The sequence below is a fragment of the Suricata suricatta genome, chromosome 6 (genome assembly GCF_006229205.1).
Source record: "Suricata suricatta isolate VVHF042 chromosome 6, meerkat_22Aug2017_6uvM2_HiC, whole genome shotgun sequence".
Classification (NCBI taxonomy): domain Eukaryota; kingdom Metazoa; phylum Chordata; class Mammalia; order Carnivora; family Herpestidae; genus Suricata; species Suricata suricatta.
Genome location: NC_043705.1, coordinates 126664954 through 126688292, shown reverse-complemented (window position 1 = coordinate 126688292; position 23339 = coordinate 126664954). Strand labels below are relative to the sequence as shown.

Below are 23339 nucleotides of genomic sequence, written 5' to 3'. Positions count from 1 at the left end.
TAGGTGTCTGCTTTCTGATTTGCCTCACTCTCCTTTCTACACCATCTTCTCCCAAGTTTATCTGTTTGGTTTCTTAAATTCAACATATGAGTGAAATCGTGTAGCATTTGTCTTTCTCTCACTGATTTCACTTACCATAATACATGCTCGTTCCATCCACTTCATAGCAAATGGCAAGACTTCATTCCTTTTGATGGCTGATCATTATTCCAGTGTGTGTGTGTGTGTGTGTGTGTGTGTGTGTGTGTGTGTATGTGTGTACATATACAGTAAAACCTTGGATTGCAAGTAACTTGTTCTGTGAGTGTTCAGCAAGATAAGTAAACATTTCTAATAAATTTTAAGTTGATCAACTAGCAACATCTTACAATATGAGTAGCATGTGACTCTGAATGTCATATGGTTACAACTGAGCCGCCTCTCCTTCTTCTTCTTCTTCTTCTTCTTCTTCTTCTTCTTCTTCTTCTTCTTCTTCTTCTTCTCCTCCTCCTCCTCCTCCTCCTCCTCCTCCTCCTCCTTCATTTTCTCTCTCTCTCTCTCTTTCTCTCTCTCTCATTGGGTGATTGCCTTCCATGATTGGATGCTCACTCTCAGGCCACAGTGTTTAGCAGAAATCAGTGAATTTTTCAGAACATTGGAAGGTGCTCACAACTTGCACTAGTGTATTTTTGTCATATCAAACCACCTATGGACTGTCTTTTGCTTTTCCACACAAGAGTAAGTTTAGGAATGCTTTGCTTCCTTCCCGGTGAGGTTGTCTGCAGATATAGACCCTTTCTTCTGCTGCCTTATTGCCAGTTACATTAAATACTGTACTGTAGCCAACAACCATTAGTGATAGTGAAAGTCATCCTACACAATAATCCTACTCTCTCTTGTCTCCCTCACACCAGCCATGAATATTTTCAAAGGTAAGTGCAGGTTAATTGGTTTATTTTTCTTTATAGTTTGTATTTCCTTTATTATTTTATATTATATTACATTTTTATATGAATATTTTGGGGTTGTGGAATGAATCATCTGAGTTTCCATTATGTCTTATGGAGAAATTTGCTTTGATATGCAAGTGCACTGGATTACAAACTTGTTTCTAGAACAAATTATGCTCACAACCAAAGGTTTTACATTTACATATGTGTTTAGAAACAAAAGAGATGAAGATAAGGGAAGGAGGAAAAATGAGAAAGTGAAACAAATCATAAGAGACTCTTTATGACAGAGAACAGACTGAAGGTTGATGGAGGAAGATGGGTGGGGGGATGGGCTGGATAGGTGATGGGTATTAAGGAAGGTACTCACCATGCTGAGGACTGAGTGTTATATGTAAGTGATAAATCATGAAGTTCTACTCCTGAAAACAATATTGCACTATATGTTAAGTAACTAGAATTTAAATAAAAAATTGAAGGAAAAAAAGACACTGCTGGAACTTTTGTTAAAGTTTCTCTGAAACTAAGATTTCTTGCACATATCTTGATGGCTGTAATCTGACTAAGTGCATCATAAGAAGCTGTGCCTGGAATTCTTAGTCCTCACTGCTTATCTGTTAAGCTGTTGCTTAGCTATTTTTTTTTTCTCCTGCTATCCTGCATCCTTTGCCTTTGGGAGAACCGTATATAGGCTATACTTTGTATTGTCTTGATGTTCAATCATATGACCCTGTGACAAAGACTCACTAGGCTTTCTGAAGTGGAACTTTTAAAAAAATTTTTTTTTACTGTTTTTATTTATTTGGGGGGGGGGAGAGAGAGAGAGAGAGAGAGAAGAGCAGGCGAGGGTCAGAGAGAGAGGGAGACACAGAATCTGAAGACATGCTCCAGGCTCTGAGCTAGCTGTCAGTACAGAGCCTGTTGCGGGGCTTGAACCTACGAACCGTGTGATCATGACCTGAGCAGAACGAAGTTGGGCACTTAACCGATTGAGCCACCCAGGCACCCCAGAAGAGGGATTTATTATAATAACTCCAGACTCCTACAGAATTTAGACATTATAATACAACTAGGACCCAAGAAAAAAATGGAACTAAGAGCGTGATGACCACAATGACTCACTACCGTTCTTTAGCTTCTCTTCTTAATTATGCATCTAATTTATCTTACTCTTTTTGTAATTTGTCATTCTCTAACTCTTTAAGCAGTTTGGTAAAAAAACAAAACAAAAATAAAAATAAAACCACCAAACTTTATCTTTGCTGGTTGGCAAATTTCCCTGGGACAAATTCTTATTCAAGTCCATTAACTGCTCTTGAACATGCATCGCCCTCAACAAAACGCTGTGTCTCAAGTGCACAAGGAGTGAAAAATGGATTGTATTGGCCTAATTGGGGTCAAGTGACCAAAGCAGTCTATTCTGTCCAAGATCATAATTGAATTATTTTCTCACTGGGGGAGGGGAGTCCTCACTGCCATTCTGTGACCAGAAAAGATTAAATTTCTATAAATGAGAAAAGATTAAATAAGCCCAAATATTTATGCTACATTCTTAAAGTTTTTCTTCTGCTTTCTGTTATAATTCCTATACTTTAAGGTAGCTTTCCGTATATTCTGGGTGCATCATAAATGTTTTTAATTGGCATCATTGCTTAATTAAAAGTACAAATTGGATTAACATTAACTGTGTGATGTTATTATATGTTGTATATTTGATTTTATTTAATTAATTTATTTTTATTTTTTATTTACCTTTTTTTTCTTAGAGAGCAAGTGCACATGTGCACATATATACAAGTGGGGGAGGGACAGAGTGAGAGGGAGAAAGAGAATCTTAAGCAGACTCCATGCCAGGAGAAAGCCTGATACAGGACTCAGACCCACAAACCTTGAGATCATGACCTGAGCCAAAATCTATAGTTGGGGACTTAACTGATTGAACCACCCAGGAATCCTTGTTTTGCACTTTATAAAATTTGTTTTTCAAATTGTTTTTATGTATGTTGTAAAACTTACCTAGTTTTTCATTTCTGATTTTTTTTGCCACTGAATTTAAGTTTAGGAAGACACTTTAACCTTTATTTTATTTTGTTTTATATTTGACTATTTTTATATTTAAAAAATAAATAAATTGCTAATTTGAGAGATAGTTCTTAATATCTATGTTTCTTTTGAGTTTTTTTTAATGAAATTGTAATTTCTCCATTTTTTTGCACAAATACATATGTGAGGTTTTTACTTATATGTTAACTAAAATCTAATAGTAAATTGACAATACTATTTAGTTTTGTGATTAGGAAGTCAAACTCAGTTTCTGGTGGAGGAGTTTGATTTTGGTGGGAGGTGGGGGTCCATACGGGATGTTTTCCTAAAATCTTGGCATTATATTTTTGGAATTGTTTGTTTTTTGTTTGGTTTTATTTTATTTTTTATTTATTTGCTTTTTTAAAATTGTTAAACTTTTATTTATTTTTTTGAGAGAGCAAGGGAGGGTCGGAGAAAGAGGGAGACACAGAATCTGAAAACAGGCTCCAGGCTCTGAGCTGTCAGCACAGAGCTCAACGTGGGGCTTGAGCCCACGAACCGTGAGATCATGACCTGAATCGAAGCTGGATGCTCAACCGACTGAGCCACCCAGGCGCTCCTGTTTTATTGTTTCATTAAAAGTAGATATGAGACTGCTCATTCCATTTTTTTCAGTCTCTTTATTTCTATAAGCTGAAGGAAACTTTTCTACCAGTCTTAAATATCTTGGCTTCCTAATAAATAGAGCAATATATGACAATAATTATAGCACCAAACTTACTTGCGTGTCATCCTTGCACAGAGGCCATGCTAATCTTCTCTGTATCACTCTGATTTCAGTATATATGCTGTTGGCATGAGTATTGGCACCAAAACTAGATGAAATTGAAGATTCCTTGCTTGAGATGAATATTGTTGAGGTGTATGGCTTTTGAATTGTGGGGATGTGATAGGAAGGAAGCATTCTAAATTTAACATCGGGATGCTGTCTGGAGATGGCATCTTTGGGGCATAGTTAGATTTAGGTGAGGTCATGACGTCAGGTCCTCTCGAGAAAACTAGTGCCCGTGTAAGTAGACACCAGAGAGATTGCTCTGTTTGTCTGTCATGTAAAGACACGGAGAAGAAGGAAAAAAAGGGCCACTTACAAACCAGGAAGAGAATCCATGGGTTGACACTCTAATCTCAGACTTCTGTTGCTGTGTAGACTGGTGAGACGGAGCCCTTGGAGCCTTTGTCCAGCTCATCCAAAAGATGTCGCTGGAAGCTCTTGGTCTCCCCATGACAAAGAAGTCCAGGACACAACACAGTGGATGTGCAAGCAGTACAAGCAGGAAAGTTTGTTTATTTATAGTTTTTAAAGTTTATTTTTATTTATTTTTTTAGAGAGAGTGAGCAAGCGGGGGAGGGGCAGAGAAAGAGGGAGAGGGAGAATCCCCAAAAAGGCTCTGCACTGTCCCATGCAGGCTGAAACTCACAGACTGTGAAATCATGACCTGAACGGAAGGCAAGGGCTGGATGCATAACTGAGTCACCCACCTCAAACAGAAAAGTTTTTTAAAGAGGAAGTGACGATCTCAAGATCTGAGGGCAGATGAGCCCATGGGAGAGCTGTTCCCCTAGAGCTTGGGTTTCTGTCTTATTGACAGTTGTTTACAAGGGGGTGGGATAGTCATTACTTGAGGCAGAATTTTCTTGGAAACAAAGTTACATGTTTTTTGGTTTTGTTTTTTTCTTTTTTGGTCATGGGTTTCCTGTATGGCATCCTTCGGGAGGAGATTTAGTATGGTAATAAAGCATAATGAAAGAATAATGTGCATTTTGGCCTATTTTGTCATCCATCTTGGGCTTGTCTAGTTTAAAATTGCTTCCGGTGGTTTCGTTTTGGAGAGATGCCTGACAGACCTCTGATTCCCTCATAGTTGGCCAGGAGTTCATCTCTGCTAGCCTACAGGCATCCTGTTAGAACCTAGCTAACTCCTTATGCTAACACTCGCAACCTCCGTAATTGTGAGAAATCAGTATCTGCGGTTGAAGCTACCTAGTATGTGGCATTTTGTCATAGCAACCTGCGCTACAGCAAGAAATGGCACCACAGAAGGAGTGCTGCTGTAACAATGACCTAAAAATGTGGGAATGTCTTCGGAACTCCTAACGGGTAGAGGCTGGAAGTGTTCTGAGGTGCTTGTTGGGAAAAACTGGGATTGGCATAAAGAAACTTACATAAAGGTGATTCTGATGAGGTCTCAGGGGAAAAAAATGAGAGCTGCACAGAAATCTACCACCTTCTGAGAGAATACATAAATAATCCTGAACAGAATGTTGGTAGAAATAGGGCCAGCAAAGGCCATTCACACAAAAATGAGGAAGATGCAACTGGAAACGGGAGGAAAGGCAATTCTTGTTACAAAGAACCTCGCTGAATTGTGTTCTAGTTTTGTGTAAGGTACACCTTGGATGAGATGAAATTGGATAATTTGAGGACATTTCTAAGCAAAGTGAATGACAGAGCCCTTTTGGTTGTCCTCAGTGCTTACAGTAAAACATGACAGGAGAAAGATAAGATTCAGGATGGGTTTGCTAAGCCAAAAAAACCCAGCCTATTTATATTGCAAAACGTGAGACAGCTTAATCTGAAGGAATACTAAAGGTATGCCTGAGTAACCATTTGATAGAGATTATGGATGTGATTTGTGAAACTAACCGGCTGTTTGATGTAGATGCTAAGAATAGAGATAGGATTATACCAGCAAAGACATTGCCAGTTTGAACTAAAAGGAGCAGATCAAACAGCAAAGGATGAAGGAATGCTATTGGACTTCTTGTATTCTACAAGAAAGGACAAAGATCTATTCTGCTGCGAATAGGCATGATTCCCCAAGAAAATGAGAAAATGATGACAACGTCAAGTCAGAGATCATCAGGGCTTCTACTCCCATCACAGGCTGGGAGACAAGGCTTTTTCCTCTTTAGTTTCAGTTTCAAAGAATGGGGCAGGGGCTCTGGTTTCCAGCTGCCACCCTGGTGGGCTTGGAGGGCAGAATAATAAACCAAGGAGGATTATTCTTGTGTGTTAAGATCTGATAAAATTTTCTCTGGTAGTTTTGGACTTGCTTAAGAAGTATCACCCCTTCTTTCTTTCCTATTTCTCCCGTTTGGACTGGAATGTCTGTCCTCTGCCTGTCTCATCTTTGTATTTTGGGAGCACAAAAATGGTGAAATGCTATGGACTGAATTGTGTTCTTCCAAAATTTATGTGTTCAAGCTCTACCCCTCCACCACAGTGTTATTTGTAGGTGGAGCCTTTGAAAGGTATTTGAGGTTATATTATGTCCTGAAGGTAGGGCCATAAGGTTGGGATTAGTGCTCTTATAGGAAGAGACCAGAGAACTCCTTTTCCCTGTCTCTCCGCCATGTGCGGATGCAGCAGGCAGGCAGTCTTCTCGAAGTCAGGAAAAAGCTTCCCACCAGAACCCAACTATGCAGGCGTCCTGAGTCTCTAAACTGTAAGAGGTTTATTTCTGTTGGCTACCATTCCATGGCATTTTGTTTTAGCAGCCTGGGCAGACTAATAAAGAACGTCATTATTGATCCGCATGAAATTTTGTGACATCAGGGAGGATTGATGACTGCGGGTCACCTTCCTATTTCTTCTTTGCCCTGATTTAAAACATAAATCTAATGTTTGATGTACTGGCTTTCTCCATGGAGGAAGAAGAAGCCACTCTTACGGCCAAATAAAACCAAATGCTATGACAAGGCATTCTGCGGTGCTAACATTGTAGCCATTACCTTCAATTCACTGTAAGTTTTTTCAATCCCATTTAAAGCAGATAATAAGTAGATAATATATTAAGCTTTTGTTTCTGCCACTCTTACCCTCAATGCCTATGAGCAATCCTATTGTTTTATTTTTTTATCCAAAATGTTTTATTAACTTCTTTACAATACTTATGGCTCCTCTTAGTCCGTCACTACTTGAGTTCTTCTATACCGGAGATGCTGTCATACTTGGGATGCTTCATCAAATACATTTATCAAGAAAATGGGATAAATTTGGGTGGAAAGCACATTGGCCTCTTCCAGGAGATTGCAAATATTTAAACAAGGATATGAAAAAAAGATGAAATGTGTGTATTTTATATTTTTCCCTGTGAGTCACTACATTTAGTCAGATGGAAGGTTTTTATATTGAATTCATGTTCATTGGTAGCTTGAAGCATAGTGAACTACTGAAAAATTACATTTTTTTCCATTTTGTTCTTATATACTGCTTACAAATGCATGATGCATTGTAAAAAGTATTATGTTAAGATAAGAAGGAAATATCTATGTTGTATGGGCAATTTTTATTAAAACTGTTTCTAGCCAATCATGTCTCTATTTCTAAAATAATTTTTAGTGTTTATTTATTTTTGAGACAGACAGAGACAGAATGTGAACAGGGGATAGGCAAAGAGAGAGGGAGACACAGAATCCAGCCTTTGAGCTGTCAGCACAGACCTCGATGTGGGGCTTGAACCTGCAAACTGTGAGATCATGACCTGAGCTGACATTGGATGCTTAACCGACTGAGCCACCCAGGTGCTTGGTGTCTCTATTTTTTTAACCAGAATGAATGAAGAAATGAATCAAACCCTCAAATCAGTACTGTCATAATATTATAAATTAAAAATATATTATTTGGGTATGATCCTTCATTACAGTAAAATAGTATATTTATTAATAATTATAGTTAGTTAACTATATAATTTACATCATAATAATACCTGTATCTAATATGTATGCTATACACTTTAGATGCTATCAAGCAATGCTGTAGGGCACTCTAGACTAAGACTCAAGGAATGATCCATCTACAAAAGTTCACCTTAATTTAAAGTATTTGTAGAGATAATTAGAATACTGGATCTGTTCATTAACATTTCAAATCTCATTTAAATGTAAATGGTAATATTCTCTTTTTCTGCAACACTAGGTAGTTAGTGTCTTTCATGAGTAATAAGTAATTTGTTCCCCATTAGCTACAAGAATGAATAAAGTGATAAATCAAAATCTGATAAGAGTAACGGTTAAAATGGTAACCTATGAGGGAAAGAGTGTACAAAACCTTGGTTTCACTATTATTTCATTTTTAAGAATACAACCGATTTCCATTTCAACACCATTGGTATTAATTGGTCTCTGTTGTGGTATTTGCAATAAATATATGTAATAAATGTATGTAAATGAACATAATTTTGTAAGATTATAGAAAAAATTAGACTTAATTTTGCAGTATCTTTTTTCATAAACACTCAAATTTTAAAAATATAAAATGCCACACTTTGCTTAGAAATAGAATGTAAAAAGATGGGGCCCCTGGGTGGCTCAGTCGGTTAAGCGGCTGACTTCAGCTCAGGTCATGATCTCATGATTCATGAGCTCGAGCCCCGCGTCAGGCTCTGTGCTGACAGCTCAGAGCCTGGAACCTGCTTCTGATTCTGTGTCTGTATCTCTCTCTAACCTTCCCCTACTCACACTCTGTGTCTCTCTCTCAAAAATAAATAAAAGTTAAAAAATTTTTTAAAAAGGAATAGAATGTAAAAAGAGGAAAATCATAAAAAAATTAATCTAAGCCACATACAAAGTGTTCTATAGTGATATCACACCAATGTAGAAATAGATGTTTTGGAATCACACATATAAAAAGGCTTGTTAATGTCCAATGAATTTACCTCTCTGTTCATCAGCCTTATCTCACTCCTTCCTATTTCTCCATTTTGTTCAGTACCTTGTATTTGTTATTCCAGCACTCTTTTAAAAATAATGTCTCTTGGGGCACCTGGGTGGCTCAGTGAGTTAAGCAGTAAGTTAAGCATGTGACTCTTGATCATGGCTCAGGTCATGAGTTCGAACTCCATGACAGGGTCTGTGCTGACAGTTCAGAGTCTGCTTGGGATTTTCTCCTCTCCTCCCTCTCTCTCTGCCCCTCCCCCAGTCATGTTTTCTCTCTGTCTCATAATAAATTAATAAACTTTAAAAAGTATATTTCCAAATCAGTTAAAACAATTTTCTGCCAATTCTTCATAAAATTACTATGTTTGTGTGTGTGTGTGTATATATATGTGTACACTAAATATAGTGTGAAAAATCATAAAATATCAGTATTTTATTAATACTTCACTTGATATAGAAATATTGCCATTTTTCCAATATCTAATTCTCAATCAGTGAGCACCGTTCTACCTACTGTTTGGAAAAAGCAACATCATAATTTCATGGTTAAGAATATGAACTAGGGAATCTTGGTAAGTGACTTTGTTTATGTTATTTGTTTAGGTTATTTTATGTTTTATTTGTTATGTTATTTTATCCTCTCTTATTTTATTTCTCTCATCAAGAATATGGGAATACTGACCGACCTACCTCAGGAAGTCATTGTGATGATTAATTTAATACATGTAAATTACATATAATATATTAACTGTGTAGTACATGTTACCTCATGATGCTTTAATAACAATATTATTTTAATTATGGAAACTTGTGCATATGTAAATATTCTGTCTAGCTTCTTTTCATGTGTAGGTAATCCCCATATAATGTTTTAGAATTATTTATTGCTTTAGTGAGAGGTCTAGATCTTAGGATGGGCTCTTACCAACTTCATTTCACCTTGCTGCAGTGATGATTCCCAACTTGGATTCACATTTCTAACACAGGAGCTCCAAAAATGGATGTTGGTCAATGATTACAAACTTGAAATTAAAAGACAGGTTCTGGAGATCTAACGCATAGCATTGTGATTATAGTCAAAATTGTTATAAAACTAAATCTTAAATATTTTCTCCCAAAAAAAACCATAATTATGCCACTAATGGAAGTGTTAGCTAACACTATAGTAGTAATCATTTTGCAGTGTACACAAATGCATCAAATCAATAGGTTGTACATGTAAATAATGCTATATTGTCAATTATGTTTCAATTAAAAAAAGAAATGTAACCAGGGTGAAATGATTTTTCCCTCTAAAATGGGAAAAAATACAAATGATAATACACATTGTTGTTGAAGACATGGGCAAACGAGCACTTTCTAATGCACTCATATATACATATACATATATACACACACACATATATATTCAATGTTTCTCTATTTTCAGACGGGGGCGGGGAGAGCATGAGCATGTGATGGGTGGGGGAAGGGGGTTGAGGGAATCCTAAGCAGTCTTCATGCCGTTAGTCCAGAGCCCAACATGAGGCTCAATCCCATGGACCATGTGATCATGAGGTGAGCTGAAATCAAATGTCAGTTGCTTAACTGAGCCAGTGAGGCACCCTAGGTATAATTTGATATAATTTTTTGGAGGACTATGTAGTAATGCATATACAAGTCTAAACTCTACATACGTTTTGAGCAATTTTGCTTTCAGACTGTTATCATTAGATTTCACTTTGGGAATTTTCTTCATAATTTTATTTTAATAGGAGAAATTTGGAAACAATCTACATATATTCTTTAAAATTGTGAAGTAGGCCTTTGGTTAAATATGGTATAGTTTATCCAGACTGAAATATCAGGAAACTCTTAAAATTAATGGGTGAATGTTTATGATATGAGAAAACATTTAACAATATATCAAATGGATAAATAGCTGTGGAGTTACAAATTAAATATAATCTCATTTATTTACTGAGTTGTTAATAGATTTTGATTAAAAGTCTATAAGAGCTATGAAACAGTACTTTCTGTAGGGGTTCCTTGGGTGACAGATGGAGAGGGTGTCTGTGGGTGGAGAATTGGCTTCTATGTGGTCTCTAATGAGATGGTGTCAGCCTCCCATAATCCCCTTTTAAGGTAACTTCTTTATTTCAGAGAATGAGAAATCCAAAGTAAAGTCACTAAATTTCCCAGACTCCATTGCAGCTCAATAATTTTAGTAATCTTGCAATTTAAAAAAGACTACTGTGGACTGAATGTGTCTCTTCCAAATCGATTATGGTATTTGGGCATGAGGCTTTTAGGAGGCAAGTAAGTTTATATGAGATGGTGAGGATAAGGCCTTCATAATGAGATCAAATAAGTGTCCTTATAAGAAGAGATAACTGAGAACATGCTCCAGAGATCTCTCTAAACTATGGAAGCCAGAAGATGATCTTTTGCAGGACAGAAAATTCTCAGCAAGAACTCAGTTAGTGAGCACCTTGATATTGGACTTTCTAGCCTCCAGAACTGCAAGAAAGCTGTTGGTTGTTTAAATCAAAACGAGCATACAGACGGACAGAAGTTCCTCCTATTCAGTGTAGTTAGCAACTATATCAGCTTAGGGCTAAAATGGAGAGCTAGCAAAACATGTTATGGGAAAATAATCATGTTAACTACTTACCCAACGGTCAACCTTTAGGATGGTGACTAAATAACCTGAATCTATAGATCCTGCAATTGGTATTTTAGATATATACCACTTCTCATTCTAAAGATGAAGTATTACCTGGAAAAGCCATTAGCTTAAAATATGTGACTATCGTTTTATTGTTTGTTCTATTGTTCAATTTTATGTGCTTATGTTTGAAAGATTTCAATTATGCCAAGGCTTTTATGGTATGACTATATTTCTAACTTCTTATAAAGTGCTTTGATAAAAAGTATCTAACTTCTATAAACAAGACTAAGCATAAATATGAACTTTATAATCTTAGTATTGAGAAAGTACCTTTTAAATTTTAAATTTTCATATTTTCCACTTAATCTATGAACATAATGGGCTAACCATAGTCAATAAATATACATTGATCTTTTGACATAACTTGTTATTTCTATTAGTTCCTATTCCTACCTGCTAGAGATGTTTCCATTTGAAAACTTCTGTATATAATGGACTTAATTAATTAATTTATTTATTTATTTTTATATTTCATAGTCCCCATTCCATTCAATTTTGCTTCCTTGTTCTTGTTTCCTTTTTCCATTTTTAGAAGAGTAGAAAGGAGACTTGAAATTATGACATTGATCTATTTTGCACTATTGCTTGGCAAACTAAATAAATTAACACAAAGATGGAACTATTGGACTGCACTTAGTGTTTGGAATTGATTATTCTGAGAACATTTTGATGATACAAAGTTGCTTAAGGAAGAGTGAACCTTAATACAGAATGAACCCAGAAAAAAAAGAGGTAGCAGGGTTCCTGAATGGCTCAGTCAGCTGAGCTTTCAACTCTTGATTTCAGCTCAAGTCATGATCTTGTAGTTTGTGAGTTCAAGCCCTGTTTGCAAAAGTGGATCCAATGCAGAGTCTGCTAGGGATTCTCTTTCTCTCCCCTTTTCTCCCTACTCCTCTCTCTCTCTAAAACTAAATAAATAAACCTAAAAAAGTTTTTAAAGATAGGTAGAGAACTGAAGATATAGCTTCTATAATCTGAAATTGTTCTCATTTTCATCAGCTCATCCTGAGAATCAAATGTTCACCATGTTGTTGAGAAGCCTGGAAGTTATACCAAGAAAATTCTCATTACTTGCTGTGCAAAGATTTTAATTTTTTTAACATTTATTTATTTTTGAGAGACAGAGAGAGACAGATCATGAGCTGGGGAGGGGCAGAGAGAGAGGGAGACACAGAATCAGAAATGCGCTCCAGGCTCTGAGCTGTCAGCACAGAGCCCAACGCGGGGCTCGAACCCATCAGCTGTGAGATCATGACCTGAACCAATGTTGGATGCTCAAACGACTGAGCCACCCAGACATCCCCAAACATTTTAGTTAAGTGTTTTCTTGGATAGTTTTGTGAGTTCTGAATGTAAAACCAACTAATACTGAGTTCCTGACTATGTAGCACACAGATTAATGATAATAGTAAGATTGATGCAAGGACATCCCCTCCCATAAGTACAGGAAAGAAAGGTTTATTGGATTTATAATATGATAAGGAGAGAAGCACTTTCAATATTTTTATGTTGGGATGGTTGCCAACTGATGCGAGTTTGAGCTAATGAAAATTCAGTGGCATGTGACAGACAATATCAATGGAATTTAGATTATTCATATGAACCTTTTGTAAATGGCAAAATTAGTAGAAAAAGAAAGCCTGAGTGACAGGAAAGTTACAAATGCTCCTATTCCTGGCGGCTACAGAAAGCATTGGCAAAAGTGAATCCAATAACCAAGGAAGAGAGAGGCCCTAATCATATTACTTTAAGATTAGTATTGGAAATACTATTGCATCCAAATGTTTCTATAAGACTTAAAAATATCATCATAGTGCTGTCCCATGAGACATTTAATCACAAAATGTACAGCTGTTCAAGCATGGTAGAAGAATGAAGAATTACCTACTGAAACTACAGTGTAAAATAATGAGGATATATACAGAAAAATACAGAAAATGAAGAGTCTTTACTATTTTGAATTCTCAGAATAAATGATAAGGAGTCTAATAACTTCATAAGAGATATACCTTTTTCAAGTGCTTACTTGATAAGTACTAACTGACCAGTAATCAGGTGTGATATTCAACGTTTACTAAAAGTTAGTAATATATTCTTGCCTACCAAATTGCCACCAACTTAGTGTTTGAAACACAGCATGTTTATTATGTCACAATTTCTGTAGGTCAGGAATTGGAAAAATGACTTAACAAGGTCCTCTACCTCAACGTTTCTCACAAGCTTTAATCCAGATATTAGCTAGAGACAGAGGCATATTCAATGCTCCATTAGGATTTGCTTCTAGCTTTTGAGGCTGTGGAAGAATTCAATCAGTAACAACTGCAGAACAGAGTCCCTCAGTTCTTTGTTGAGAACCTGCATTTTTTTAAAGTTTTTTATTTATAATTTGAGAGAGAGACAGAATAAACATGCATGCACATGTACAAGGGAAGGGTAGAGAGGGAGAAAGAGAATCCCAAGCAGTATCCACACAGTCAGCAAAGAGATTGATGAGGGGCTCAATCCCACAAACTGTGAGATCATAACCTGAGCTGAGATCAAGAGTTGGACACTTAACTGACTGAGCCACCAGGCGCCCCTGAGGAAGTGAGTTTTATTTTGTCCTGGCCTTCACAAGTTATGCAGCTAGCCTTAAATAGGTGACCTATCAAGAACAAATACTGACACAACATATAGAAGTTGGTTGACACATTCTGCAAAAGCTAAATTCAGAGGCCAGTTATCAGTATGAAATTTAAGGAAATTGCTGTATGATTTTCCCAAGCATTGGAAGACAAAACACTGTTTGAAGGATTCCACAAATAAGAAGGAAGCAGGGCATTTAGTGGACTTATTTGCATCTTGATAGGCCCACACTTTTCATTTGGTGTAAACATGGTACATTACGTCAAGTGACCAGAAAAGAGATGGAATCCAAATGGAAACTGTTGTCAGACTTACAAAAGGCTGTTGTTCAGACAAGGCAATTGCCCTGCATAGTCTCAATGTACATTTGACATGAGAAGTGTCTGCTATGCTGTGTGGTAGACCCTTCTCTACACCTCTGAAAACACCAGACGTAAATGTGTTTGGATCTCAATAGATGGCATTGCAAGGCATCTGATGATAAATGAGAAAAACGAACATAGGTATGATGTGATGTGTCTAATATCGGCTTCTGAAAGGACAGATTATGGGAAGCTTTATGACAAACACAAATTGATAGTGTTGAGTAGCAGAATAGGCATGCTTTCTATGACTTCACCCAACTGCAGTGAAATGTAACATGTGATAGTATATGTGGGGAGGGAGTCAGGGGGGTAAATATTCTCTAATCAGTAGATCTCTCCACCGCCTACAGACAAATTCTTCACACTTGACTAGTGATTTTCTTCATGCTCTTAGGCTTATAGATTTCTTTCTGTTTATTGAACTGTATGATGTCAACTAGCTCAGCTGAAGATGATCACTTTTTTCAATATTGTATTTATGTGTCAATAATCAGGTCTCTGTTTGTAACAGGTAAAACATATTTTACCATTTATCATGTATTCAGTAACATGCCCCCTATGGATATTCTGCCTTTGTGAATGTGTTTCTCAGAATAACAATGTAATGAGATCTTTCTTCTCACATTTTTAGAAATCATCTTTCACGTTTGTGTAAATTAAAAATATTTTAAATATTTAATTCCTAATGCAGAATGTGAACTATGGAAAATAAGTGCATTCTAAAGACATATCAAATTGGAAAGTGTCAAATAAATTATCAGCAGAGGGAAAAAAAATCCTTAACTAAGATTCAATACTTTGTACATTTGTTTTAGTTTTTTTGGGAGTATAATTTTTAAATAACAATTGTCCCTATTTAAGGTGTACAACTTGATATTTTCATATATAGATGCATTAAATATTTTTTTAAGTTAATTGTGTATTTTGAAAGAGACAGAGCATGAGTCGGGTAGGGGTTGAGAGAGAGAGAGTGGAGACAGACAATCCTAGAGCTTGATGAGGATTCTGAACTTACTGGGAGATCATGACCTGAGCCAAAGCCAAGAGTTGGACACTTAACCGATTGAGCCACCCAGCTGCACCAATATATGGATACATTTTGAAATGATCAGCACAATCAGATCATTAATATATCCAGTCACCTCAAATAGTTACCATTTTCTTCTTTTCTTGTGTGGTTAGAAACACTTAAGATCTACCTTCTTAGAATATTTCAGGTTTACAATACAATGTTGTTAACTAAAATCACCATATCTTTTGACCAACGTCACTTTTTTCCCCCATTTTCTGAAAAGCACCTTTCTACTCTCTGCGTCTATGAGTTTGACTACTTTAGACTCCACATGTATGGGAGATCATGTAGTATTTGCCTTTATGTGTCTGGCTTATTTTGTTTAATAGAATGTCCTTCAGGTTCATCATCATTGTTGTTGTAAATGTCAGAATTTCCTTTTTTTCTGATGCTGAATAATATTCATTGTACATATTCATCACTTTTTTTTTACCCATTCTTCTGTTGACAGATGTTTAAGTTATATTCATATCACGGCTGTTGTGGGTAACACTGCAATAAGTACAGGAGTGCAGATTATTCAAGATCCTGATATCAATTTTTTGAATATCTATCAGAAGAGGGATTGCTGGATCATTTGACAGTTTTATTTGGAATTCTTTTCACTAATCATCAAGGAAATGCAAGTCAAAACCACCATGAGATATTACTTCATATCTGTTATAAAGGCTATTATCAAAAAGACAAAAAATCATTGTTAATGAGGATGTGGAGAAAAGGGAACACTTACACATTTTTTATGGGAATGCAGAATTGGTAGAGCAATTTTGGAAACCAGGATGTTGCCCTCTAGTGATGTTCTGTCACTAATTAGTAATGTGCCCTTTCACATGCCTCTTAAGCTATCTGCCTGTCAGTTTTCACATTTAGAGAATAATTGTGGTAGACTGCAGTGTCTCTATGGTCTTTTACAAATACCCTATGCCCATAGAAACAGAATAGATATACAACTTGACATGTTGATTGAAATAATATCAGGTATTTTTCACTTCTTACTCTTAACTACATTTTAAACAGAATGGAAATAAATCCCCATAGGCTTCAAGCCCATACCTACATAAACATTAAAACTGCTAACAGTGTTTTACCAAAAAAATGCACTGCCATTTTAACTGGATAATTTAAACTCAAACAAATGTTTATTCATGAAAAGAATCTTTCCAGTTTGTATTTCTTCTAAAAATTCACTATTGTTCTTTAAAGATTCGGATGTGTAGCCATGGGAGTATAGCATTATCTGTTCTACCATCTGGTAGGGAGTAGAGTGTATGTATAACACTAGTTATTACTGGAAACAACAGTATGCAATCATACCTGTGAATTTGTAAGCTGTAATAATCATAAAAGTATACTGAATTTTGACTTTTATTCTCAAAAGTTATCACATAAAATGCCAGTTTTGCCTTTGGATACAAATTTCCACACCTATACTTGCTTCAATATTATTATTTTGGGGGGATGCTCAACAAATGAAGATAATGTTCCAACAAACCAAGGGTTATTACATAATAAATAACTTAGCTATATTTATAAGATTGCTGTAGCTGCAGCAAATTTGGCATGGTTATGTTACCAAATATAAAATTTAGCCTTTTAAGGGATAACCATTTTGTAGTTACCATTCAATATCCATGAAAGCATAATGAAAGCATGCTATATGGCCAAGGGGAAAAGAGATTTATACATTTGCCCATGAAATGATCTGTAAATTGAGCTTAGAAGGATCTCTGAACTGACACATTTTGTATAAGGGAATGATTTTTTTTCATTCTATTGAATAAACTCACTGGTGAAAGATATTAATTCTCTGGTGAAAGACTGTTTTCATAAAGCAAGTCTTTCTAGATCAGTGGTTTTTGTTGAACTCTACAAACTGGTACACTGCTTCTTGGATTCCGTATCCATATCTGTTCCAAATATTAATAGACTCTAGCCACATCACTGAACTTTGCTCTCACTACTTGCCAGAAGTTTTATTCTAAACTTTCCAAAAAAATCTTGTGAACCATCAAATTTTTGATTTTGAAATTGCTCTTATTATAATAGTGTTTGAATTAAAAAAAGGAACCATTTTTCCTTTAGAAACATTCCAAAAATAGGGACTGATTTCACTACACCTTTGTTTTCCCATCTTGGTGTTTATTTAAGGTTCAGATCTTGTACTTTCTAACTAAAACTTCCATAATATGATGGTGTTTCTTTTTCTATTCATGTTTTGTTGACAGTTATAGTTAAACATCTGCTTCTTGCTTGGCAAAGTGCCATTAGTTACTAAATGTCTCCTAAAATGACACTTTTTCTTTGCCTGATTCTCTTGTACATTAGTCTTTTGGTAGACAATTCTGCCTATCAATACAGAGTAATGGCTTTAGGTGTCAAATGAAAGTAATTTGTGACAACATAAAGAAAATCCCAAAATGTTTTCAAGGTTATTTTAGATGTTAGTTGGCTTTTTGTGGGCATGTTAATATGAAACAAGTTATATTTATAAAATCTCTATTAATATCCTATTTTCTTCTTAATATCTGAATCAGTCATAACCAATAAATTATTTTAACTTTACAAAAGTTGAACATATGGCCTAATTATGATCATGTGAACAGGGTAGTTTCCTACAACTATTAACAGTGGAGACACAGTGGAGAACTTTAACCACCAGGGATCTTTGTTTTTAGTTTTTTTTGACAGAGAGAGAGTATGAGTGGGAGAGAAGCAGAGAGAGAGGGAGACACAAAATCTGAAGCAGGTTTCAGGCTCTGTGCAGAGCCTGACACGGGCTCGAACCCACAGACTGTGAGATCATGACCTGAGCTGAAGTCAGAGGCTTAACCTACTGAGCCACCCAGGTCCCCCAACCACGAGGGATCTTGAAGCAGCAAAATAAAGGAGAGGAAAGGTGCTACCAGAACACAGAGAAAGGACTGTTTAAAGAGAGTTACCTTCTATAAGCACTGACTTTAGTAAGAAGATAACATCGGATTGAAATCAACCCTCACAGATGGAGTTGAGACAATAAATATCTCAACCTCACTCACCTCTGTCCCTTTATTGTCCTGTTGGCACCCATCTTTGGTCACTGGTAATGAAAGAACAGAAGCAAGAGAGACTTTTGATTTAATCAATGTCTGTCAGTTGTCAGTAAAAAAGTGGAGTTGGAAGAATGGAAAATATCCATTTTCCATGTACATTACATCCCTTTTAAACCACTACACCCACTCTTGTCATATCTCAGTTGAAAAACTGTGTGTCAGAGAACACAAAAAAGTCTATCACCTATCAAATGTGACAGTTACGTCACATGTCCACCTGCAACTTAAAATATTAGGTACCACCATGCTTTGCATATAAAACAGCACGGAGATTAACACTGCAGACAGCTTCTACTGTCTCACTTCCACAACTGTTTCAGAGTCTAAGTTGGCAATCATTGCGCTCTCCTTCTATCAGGCTTTCCATATGCCATTTCTCTTCTACCAGCACGTCATCTAACAGGGCTCTTTATCTGGTGGAATGATTCAAATATTTAATCTTACAGAAGTTGAGTCTCTGCAGATCTGATCTTTATTGTCTAGTTACCCACTGACTAGGAGGTTTAGGCATTAAAGTAATAGAAGTCATTTCAGTGAATCCTTTAGATTTCAGATATGATCTTCCATTCCTGCAAAGTCTAGCAGCAATTCATTTTACTTATGGCAATTAGGATTTCTTCAGCTGGTGTCACCATATCTGCTTATGCAGTACTAAATCAATAGGCCTAGGAGAGTCTCAATTTCAGATTCAGTGAAAGAAGGAAGATGTTCCTTATTAGAAGGCTTCTATTAGGTAACTGATGCTTTCAAACTGACTGAGTTCAAAATCATGGTGCAGGAAGGAAAAAAAATCTCTGAGGGGTTATGATAATTACGATTAAAAATTTGTTAGTTGTATCCTTTGGTTCCTTGCTACAACAAGATGTCACCAAACACTGGCTTCTGGTTTAAGGCATGTCTAAAACTATCTTCCGAGATAACTGTTCAAAGTTTTAGGGTTCTATTTCCCAGCTGGTGTGGTACCTGACTTTTCAAGAAGTTATTTCACTATCCAATCAAATAAGCTGATTCCAGGATAAATTATTCATTTTCTTTTTTTAAAATTTATTTATTTATTTTGAGGGGGGAGGAGAGAGAAAAAGAGACAGAGACAGGAGGGAGAGAATCCCAAGCAGGCTCCTCACTGTCAGGGATTTTCTCAGAACATTGAGATCATGACCTGCCCTGAAACCAAGAGTTGGATGCTTATGTGACTGAGGCACCCAGGTGCCACAGGGTAAATTATTTCTTTAGACAGGCATAATCACAAAATGGATTGTCTACTAGAAAAGACCTTGTATGAGATCTATCCCACATCTATCCATGTAGGATAGATAAGATATCCTGCATGTCCATGAATGCTAGTGCCAGCCCAAGGGCTGCAGCCAAAGAATGCAAGTCTATTTCTTGACTTGACTTGTGTCTGTTTTCACATGATGAGAAAGCACCAACCCTCCATGACAAAGGTGTTTAGTGTTATTTTTCTGCTACCCAAGAATTAACTGATTGCTCTCCATTGAACAGTGTCCATGAAATGGTGCCACATCTGGAGTTATGTGTTAGCCTCTGCAGTGGTGGGCACTGAGCAGTGGTGGTAATCAAATTAGAGTTGGTGGGTTGAAGTTCATACTGTTGAACACAGCATTGGCCTTGGTCCTTGCCACCACAACTGCTAGGAATACAGGTTCACTAATTACAGTAAGAGGCTGAATGCCATTGACAAAGATGGGTCATAACATTTTCATTTTGATTTAGATGCTCTTCTACAAGGATATTCTGGTTGGCAGAAACATAAAAGAAAGAAACAACATCTTCCTACTCTATTACTAAATTTTAATTTTTTTTAACCAGGCCTCTAAACAGTAGGCCAAATATTAGCCTCTGTCCATGAACTACTACATATATAATGCTACATATAAGCAGCATTCTGTGATGATTATTTAGAAAAGTAGACTATGTTTATTTCTCATTTTATTCAATCGACATAGGTACCATTCCATAAAGCCATAGAATGATTCTAAGGTTGATTACAAAACAGTAGTGTTGTAGGCTGAATTGTGTCTCTGTAAAATTCATGTGCTGAAGCCCCAACCTGTAGTGCCTCAGAATTAAATTTTATTTTGAAATAGGACTTTTAAATAAGTGATTAAGTTTGAATGAGTAAAATAGAGTAGACCCTAATCCAATCTAATCAGTATTCGTATAAGGAGAAAAAATTTAGGAACACACACAAAAAAATACCAGGGATGAACACATCCAGAAAAGACCATTTGAGTTCACAGTGAAAAGATTCTTTAAATCCAAAGAAAGAGATCCCAGAAGAAAACAAATCTGCTGATATATTACTCATGGGCTTCTAGCATCCAGAACCTGAGAAAACATATATCTGTTATTTAAGCCACCCAGTATGTGCTATGTTGTTATGGTAGTCCTAGAAAACCAATACAAGTAGGAACATATAATAGAAATCTGAACCTGCTCATACCATTTGAACCTTTTCATACTGGTCACCTATTTATTACTTCCTTTTTGGAATTGAATTTTTGAGGTGCACATTCCATTTAATGGGTCAATGAAACAATTAACCCTCAGGTTGTTCAGGTCAAATATTAATTTGGTGCAGCTATAGTTATGGTTAGGTGATCAACCTCAATTAAAATGCAGAATCAAGCCAAACTCATTTTCAAACAAAATAAAGTATCAGGCCCCTATATTTTACACTTATTTTTTGATGATTGAGTTATTTTAAGACTATTTGTTTCATCCGTGTTGATGTGTGTTCCTGTAGCTTGTCTATATTGCTATGTGGGTGATATTTCACTATACAAATAAACCACAATTTATTAAGCAGTAGACAAGCACAGGTAGTTTTTAGTCTTAGGTGACTATGAAAAATGTTAGTATGAATGTTCTTGGAAATATCTTCCGATTCACTGTGCATGCATTCAAGTTAGGTACATGCCTAGAAATGGAATTGCTGAGTCACAGAATGTAATAATTTTCAACTCAAGTAGAAAATCTAAACAATTTTTCCAAAGCGGGACATCAAATGGAAAACTTCTACCAATATATTGAGGTTGTTTTGAGGGTTTCCCTTACTTCACCTCCTCTTCAATACTTGTGTCAATCTAATTTTAGACCTTCTGAGTTTATATTAGTTTCTTCTTGTGGTTTTAATTTGGATCTCTCTAAGTATTAATGAATTAGAGTATCTTTTCATAAGATTATTTGGCCAGATGGATAACTTCCTTTGTGAAATGGCTATTCATTTCTCTGGCCAGTCTCAGGTGGAATTAAATTTAAATTAGATTTTTTTTCATAATGGCCAGGTATGTGAGTGACAAATATCTTTATTTAGCCTGCAATTTCTATATTTAGTCTTTTAATTTTAACATTTCTACATTTCTTAATAAAAGCACAAGTATATTATTGAGACATATATATGTAAATAACAGAAAAACCGAGTTAGTTTTCAAGTGAATATTACTGAGGTGCCTGAGTATCTTAGTTGATTAAGTGTCCAACTTTTGATCTTAGCTGAGAGCGTGGAGCTTGCTTGGAATTCCCTCTCTCTCTCTCTCTCTCTCTCTCTCTCTCTCTCTCTCTCTCAAAATAAGTAAATTAACTTAAGAAAAAATTTTAAATACAAAAATAAAGTGAATATTACTGAAATGAAGCATACAAAGGTGGAGGTGAATGGGTGAGCAGGGTTAAGAAACACTAGAGTATTTAAGATTATTTTGATTAATATATTGAAATATTTTCTTCCAAAAATAAAAGAGAAGGTAGGAGGGAAAGGAGGAAGGAAAGAAGGAAGAAGGAAGGGGGGAAGAAGCAGAGGAGACAGGTGAGGTGGGAGAGGGGGAAGGAGGGAGAGGGAAAAGGAAAAGGAAAAAAGAGAAGAAGAGGGGAGGAAGGAGAGAAACATAGTTCCTCCATAATGGCTCCAATGTTCTCCTAGTTACTCAAGTCTAACCCCTAGGAGGACAACACTTCACTTTTCTTTTTCTTTCACTTGTAATCATATGCAATTGCTCTACTTTCATATTTAATTCATATGTAATGGTTCCTCTTCCAATATTCCAGAAAAGACATCAATGTGGATGAGCATACTAAGAACAGAATGACATTATAATAACTCACAGAAATTTACATGGTCTGGTCTTGTTGGCTCTCATTTGTCATGGTATAAATTTAGAATGTATTCTAATTCAAAAAATGACATATAAGTGTATTTTAGATTTTTCAGACAGAAAACATATAATCAGTTTACATGTTGTCTCCTAAGGAGACCATTCAGACACACACACACACACACACACACACACACACACACACACACAAGCACTTTCAAATACCCTTCCAAAACAATCCCACTAGCACTTTCAATCATCACTCTTTTATTGTCTGTGCAGAATTCATAACTATATGGTATTATTATTTTTGGCTCTATGTGTAATTGCCTATTTCTGTGAATCTCCTTTAGAAAAGATATTTCTGTGTAATTTTTACATCTGCTTTTCCAATACCCAGAGGATCACTGACATACAATGAAACTAATACAAAATGGTAGAATTTGTCTAGAATTAGATAAAAGCAGGGAGAGGTTAAATTATGCTATTGACCTCTCTTAATTTTCATTAATTACAAAAATTAAAAGTTGAGATACTTCATTACTTTTCATGTCATGGCTAGTAGGAATAGAGGTATACAGAGAAACTTCCAGTAATTCCAGCTGTCTTGAAGATAAACTGAAACTGTGTAGGATAATACCCAAAGCTGAAAACATAAGGTACCATCTTATCTAATGTAAAAATATTTTAACAT

General features: G+C 36.0%; 1 non-coding gene across 1 annotated transcript; it reads right to left on the bottom strand.

The window, feature by feature from the left end:
- Positions 1 to 3711: 3711 nt before the first annotated feature.
- On the bottom strand, positions 3712 to 3818 carry LOC115295052. Its single transcript, XR_003910285.1, has one exon. It is a non-coding gene; the product is annotated as a U6 spliceosomal RNA (small nuclear RNA).
- Positions 3819 to 23339: the final 19521 nt, after the last annotated feature.